General features: G+C 36.1%; 1 long non-coding RNA gene across 1 annotated transcript in view; it reads right to left on the minus strand.

The window, feature by feature from the left end:
* Positions 1–724: 724 nt before the first annotated feature.
* The window catches only part of LOC141378200 (uncharacterized), a 5,781-nt gene continuing 428 nt past the window's right edge, over positions 725–6,077 (minus strand). Inside the window, exon 2 of the long non-coding RNA XR_012392081.1 lies at positions 725–2,531. This is a non-coding gene — a long non-coding RNA (uncharacterized lncRNA). The remainder of the gene's footprint in view (positions 2,532–6,077) is intronic.

Consider the following 6,077-nt stretch of genomic DNA (forward strand, 5'->3'; position numbering starts at 1 on the left):
TTTCTTTCTTACTCCTTTCAGTGCAACTAACACTGTATGACTGTAAACTTGTACGGCGTGCGGCAGTCGGAAGGGGAGGCTGCAAAATGCTTGCGCAACGTTACGCATAGTGCGTAAATATTATAGAGCAATTATCGAACTGTCATTATCGTTTTATCGAAAAATTTTATATCGTGATAATTATCGATATCAAAATATCGCCCAGCCCTACTCCCACTACGTTACATTATTCCTACAAATTTGACTTGTAGTGGCAATTTTTCTTTAAAGAGGCTCTCTCAGTTCTCCCAAAGTGTCTTTTAAGGTTTTATTCTTTGCAAAGAAGGTCACAATCATACAGCAACGACAGTTTCTGCAAAGTGAGACACTGAAAACAGAGTGTGCTCCCTCTTATATCTAGTTTCTTTCTTGTACTGCTTACGAGGCCACTTCTAATCAGGCCATACCACATTTTCGTTAGCTGTCTTTCTGCTCTGACCCATGCCCCTTACAAACCATACCATGTTGGCACCAGATGTTTCAGCCGTTTTTGACCCATGCCCCTTTTACACTGTATATCAAACAGCCTTTCATGGTTAAGCATAGGATGAAGGACAAGGGACAGAGTAGTCACACACACAGGAAAGTTAAGCAATATGGAAAATGCATACACATCTAAGAAATAAATATATATGAATTTCCATTACAGACTATAACGTTATATTGAAATAAATCTCAACAAATCTTAAAAGATTTAAAACTTGAAATTTTATTTTGAATTTGAATTAAATTTGCATTGTATTCAATTTCATTAAATATATTGCAATCCAGTTCTTAATTACTGTTCTATTTTTTCCAGTATCGTGGATACTGGATCCAAGGCTGCAGACGCCCCATATAGGAGGAAAGAGCAAGCCAAACTTGACTTCAGGAGATGAATGGAGCACATGTTTAACATCCATAAATGAAGCCGCTTTTTGCCAGTCGTAGTGTAATCCGTGAAAATGGACAGCACTTTCCCATTGTATGTAAGAGGAGAGAGTTCTGCAGCATTTTGAAGAATCTCATATTGAACCTGAAAGTAAAGCACTATAATGACAAGAGGATGAGGAGGTTCTCCTTTTTCACTTTTTTCACGGACTGTACGATGTGCAGATTGAAGTGCCCTAAGGTTAATCCTGAAGTCGCAAGATCTCCTGTAAAAGTTGGGCCACATATTCAGCTGGACATGAACCTTCGCTTCCCTCTGGTACACCCACCAGACGAATATTATTTCTCCTAGAGCGCCCCACCAAATCGTCTCACTTGGCGTCCAGATATGTTACTTGATGACTGAGCGACGTTATCAGTTTTTTAAGTTCCGTTATACAGCCCCTATTACCTGACCAAGCTTTTTTCAATTCCTTTACTCTGCTAGTGTTGACTCCAGCCAACATTTGACGTCTGTTCGCACTGTAGTGATCTCCGAGCGTAAACCAGTAGGTAACAAGTCAATTTTCTGATAAAACTCATTCTTGAAAACAATGAGTCCAACAATGTCTAAAGTGACATTCCCGGGTGAGTTTTCTCCAGAGTGTACACTAACCAAGGGCTCACTAGCATCGCCTGAGAGGAACGGGGCTTTACTGCGGCCTCCTTTACCGTCAGTTTTGGATCAAGACAATATGTCATGTTTACAGCTTTTAACAAATGAAAGAGTAACCTTCGTGTTTAGGGGGCTAGTTTTAAGTAATGGAACAACAAAAAGGTTGCTGTGCTGTTTAATATATGATTAAATCTGTTACCTTCTCCAGGAGCGATCGAAAACACGCTCTACATTCTCAACGTGCGCGATAGCGCCCCTAATCATGATATTTAATTGGTATCAAATCACAATGTCCTCAGAGAAGACGTCATGTTTTCCCCTGCGATCTTGTTTCCAGTGCGTCCATTCACTGGAGCTTCTGTGTTTGAGGAGCCGATCATTGACTTTAATAACAGGCAAGGCCGATGTTTCCATTGTCCGGCATTCTACAGGAGATTCGATTTCTAAGTTCACTTGACTGGAGCTACATATGCTTGAGGATGGAGACGAGCACTTCAGCGTAGGAATTCCTGACCCTTCTTCTAAGCAACGGTTGCAAATTTCAGACAAGTCCAGTTTATGCCTGTTTGAGTTTGCTTGTGAGAATTGTTTCGAAGGACTGTACCTCTGCCATTTGCTTTTCGTTTTCTCCAGTTCCATATCACGGTAAATATGGAGAAGTGCATTGGCACAATTAATGTTAAAAAGTGCCACCCCTATGATGACGGGACCAATCAGCCTCAGCTTCTCTGAAGAGGTGCGTCCAGTTGAAACATGATGTGCTGTTTGTCTGCGGGGCTGAATGTTCCAATACCCGGCCGCAGTTAGGTGGATTCCGACTAACAACAAAACAACAGCAAACAACAACCAAGCCCCTGCTCCAGACCACAGACGCAGTCCACCAATCACAAACCTTGTGTCCAGGTTTGGGGGTGAAGGGTTTGACTCTGGGGCTTTATTGGCGGGAGCATTTCTCTCAGACATTCTCCTGGGGAAAAAAAACAAAGACAAGAAATCAAAATACTGGAAAAATATGTGATAATGTTGTGGAGTATTGAGATAACGATATTTCTAACAATATAACATTTGCTTTTGTATGTTTATTTTTATTGGGCTGCTCAAATAAAAGGAATGATTGGTTGGATATGATCATTAAGAACTGCTCACTGGACAGATATTGAAGATCTATGCTCACCTATACCTCTGACATCTCTTCCTTTCATTAACAATATGGGAAAGTTTCTCACAGTGACAAGAACCTAACATTCTTCGGGCCTGGCAAGATGCAAAAAGGTTTTGTGGCTCCTTTGCTAAAATATCTATGTTATCTCCTCTGTCCCTAAATCCAAATTTGCCAACTTCACTCAGGAAAACTTTGTTTACAAAGTGGAGGGAATATGGTGTATGTCAGTTTCGAGATCTGTTTATCAGTTTTACCCTTAAATCCTTCTCTGACCTACGGCAAGAGTTCAAGATACCAAGACGGGAGTTTGATAAATATCTTCAAATTCACCCTTTGACAGTTTGTCATGAAAAGAGAGGCCAACTGTCCCTAGAGCTCTCCAATATAGAGGAGATTTTGGTGAATTCCAAGTCTTTAAAAGGAAAGATCTCTGAGATATATTCTGCACTATTAGACTATTACAACTCTTCACTGAAATCACTTAAAGATGTGTGGCAAAGAGATTTAGAATATCATAAGGATCAGACTATATACAAGAATACTCTCATTCCCCTTCCCAATCACAAATTAATTGAACCAAATTATAAATTTATGCATAGAATGTATCTGATCAATTTGTCTGAGCAAAAAATACTCCAGTGTAATCATCCAGGTGTCACAGACCTATTCAGGATCAATCATGCACGTTTTTTGGAATGCAAAAAGCTAAGATTTTTCTGGAAAGCAGTACAGGACTTCATTGAACAACACACCAACACTTGACCTCTTTGGTACAGAACTGAACAAGACACTTGATGCTACTCCTATAAACAGACTCTGTATCATTTCTTATCTAGCAAAAATGCATTTTGCTTAACTGGAACCAACAAAGGCCTCCAACATTTGAACTGTTCATACAACTCTTGAATGAAACAATTCTTTTAGAACAATATACATACATATGGATGCCTCTAATGAACCTTTGACTGACACCTCACATGTATTTTCATGATAAGTGTGACTTTACTCAATCACAGCAGAGCTTTATTTATTATGATTTTTGTATTCTGTTTGTATTTTTATTATTTATTTATTTTTATACAGACTTTTGCTGCTGTACTTGTGTCTACTGATATCTTTCTCTTTGTCCTTTTTTGTTTGTGTTCCTTAAAACCAATAAACAAATGTATAAAAAGAACATGTTTATTTACTGTTTTTAATAAAATATTTATTGAATGATGTTAAAATAAACTGGTAAAATACATTTTTCAGATCTAAACTAGAATAAAAAACTAAGTGTCCATCTATCTCTCTATCTAGATATAGTGGTCATTTTAAAGGACACAAAGTGTTGTGGGAAAAAAAGGAATTTATTTCTATTACTTTTGTGTCTTTGTTTTTTATTAGAAAAATGTTTAGACTAACAACAGATTAATCAATTTTTTTATTTTGTATAACATGCTGACTAGACACACTTCTTTTTTTTTTACTGTGCTGCATATTTTTAGAGGAACTGCTGACCAGAGGAAATATATTAATGAATAAATTTAGCGTTTGTTCCAGACTTCTGTCTGGACATGTCACAAGATGTCATGATGCTTGTAGAAGTTGTGAAATATATTAAAGATGCATGTAATTGCAGAAAGAGGAAGTATGTCTGGGGTTACAAGAGCCCAAGGACTGCAGAATGACTAATAAGTGACGTTACACCAAAACTCCACCTGTTAATATAAGTTGTGTATATATGCTGGAGTCAAGAAATGCAAGTTAGCTGTAATTCTTGAATGTAATTTTTGTGTTGCATTGGGGTAATGTAACCCAGAGCTCTGTTATCGAATTATTCATTTGTATCTAATAAATTGCTAATATTTTTGGCATTGAAGAAAACACTCTCCAGACTTATTGAACACGCATGGAATTGGCTTGATATTCCAACAGTGTCATCTTTTTTTTTAATTTTCACAGGACAGTATTGACAGTTTGTACATACAATACACAGTTACAATAATCCCAGCAAAAGGCAATTATTTGTCGGAAGACAATCCTCATGTAATAATTTTTTTAAGTTATTTGAAATTCCACTTTGGTTTACTGCCAAAGCGTTTTCATTCATTCATTTATTCATTTCCTTCAGCTTAGTCCCTTTATTCTCAACCGCAGAATGAACCACCAACTTATCCAGCATATGTTTTATGTGGTGGATACTCTTCCAGCTGCAACCCATCACTGGGAAACACCCATACACTCTCATTCACACTCAATTTAAGGCAAGGCAAGTTTATTTATAATTCAAAGTGCTTTACATAAACAAGAATAAAAGAAACAAGTAAAATAAAAATAAAAACAAATAATAAAAATGAGTAAAAAAAATTAAAAATTTAGTTTATTCAATTCACCTATACTGTGGGGGATATCCCTGTGGGGGAAACCCACGCAAACATGGGGATCTCCACACAGAAATGCTGATTAGCCCAGCTGGACTCAAACCTTATTGCTTTTATTTTAACCTTTTTTATTAAATATGTCAAAAATTTATATACTTATTCTAAAACCTACAATAAAAATGTATCACCTTGTTCTGACAGTATGCTAAGAACTACTTTTATGCTGTTCATTAGGATGTGAACTGGTACAGCACATTTCTTATCACTGCAAACACACTTTTTAAATGATTTCTTACCATTTTTCTTTCTTTCAAATTCATGAAACCTTATTTTATGTAAAGATATCAATGCTGTTTTAGCGAAACAATTTATCATTTTTCAGTTTTCTCTAAAATGTTAATGCATACATGCATAATCTGTATTCTGTAGGCCTACCAAAGAGACAAATTACAGCAGCTTCCTTTAGATGTTTTATATTTAAAAATGTAGCGTTGGACTTATGATTACAATAAAATTAGTTTTAGCATTACTGAAAAAGACTACAATGCTCTATTGACCACAATATTATAAATGTCAATTTACAGATTTTATAAATATGTATAGAGTCACATGTCCAGTCCTGTGAACCACAGCCTATTGGTCAAAGTTTGACTGTGAACACTCAAAAGCAAACTGACTGTGAAAAAGAATCATTTGTAATCATTATAATGACGTGTATTGGTTTCAAAAGAAACAGAAAAGTTGTTTTCGATTGGTTTCATGTCAGAACTCCTACATTTTAATGGAATATGTCCCAAATAATTCTGGAAACCATTAATATGTAGCTTTAATGGGTAAAAGTGAATGGTTTGTAATGTCTAATATTTTGTAGTGGAGACCATTAGACCAGTTTTCTATTGTTTGTTTGTTTACAACTTTATTTTTCAGTTGAGCAAAGGAAAAACATTGGTTATTATAAAAAAATTATCCAAGATATTCAAAAATCTGA

The sequence above is a fragment of the Danio rerio genome, chromosome 16 (genome assembly GCF_049306965.1).
Source record: "Danio rerio strain Tuebingen ecotype United States chromosome 16, GRCz12tu, whole genome shotgun sequence".
Lineage (NCBI taxonomy): Eukaryota > Metazoa > Chordata > Actinopteri > Cypriniformes > Danionidae > Danio > Danio rerio.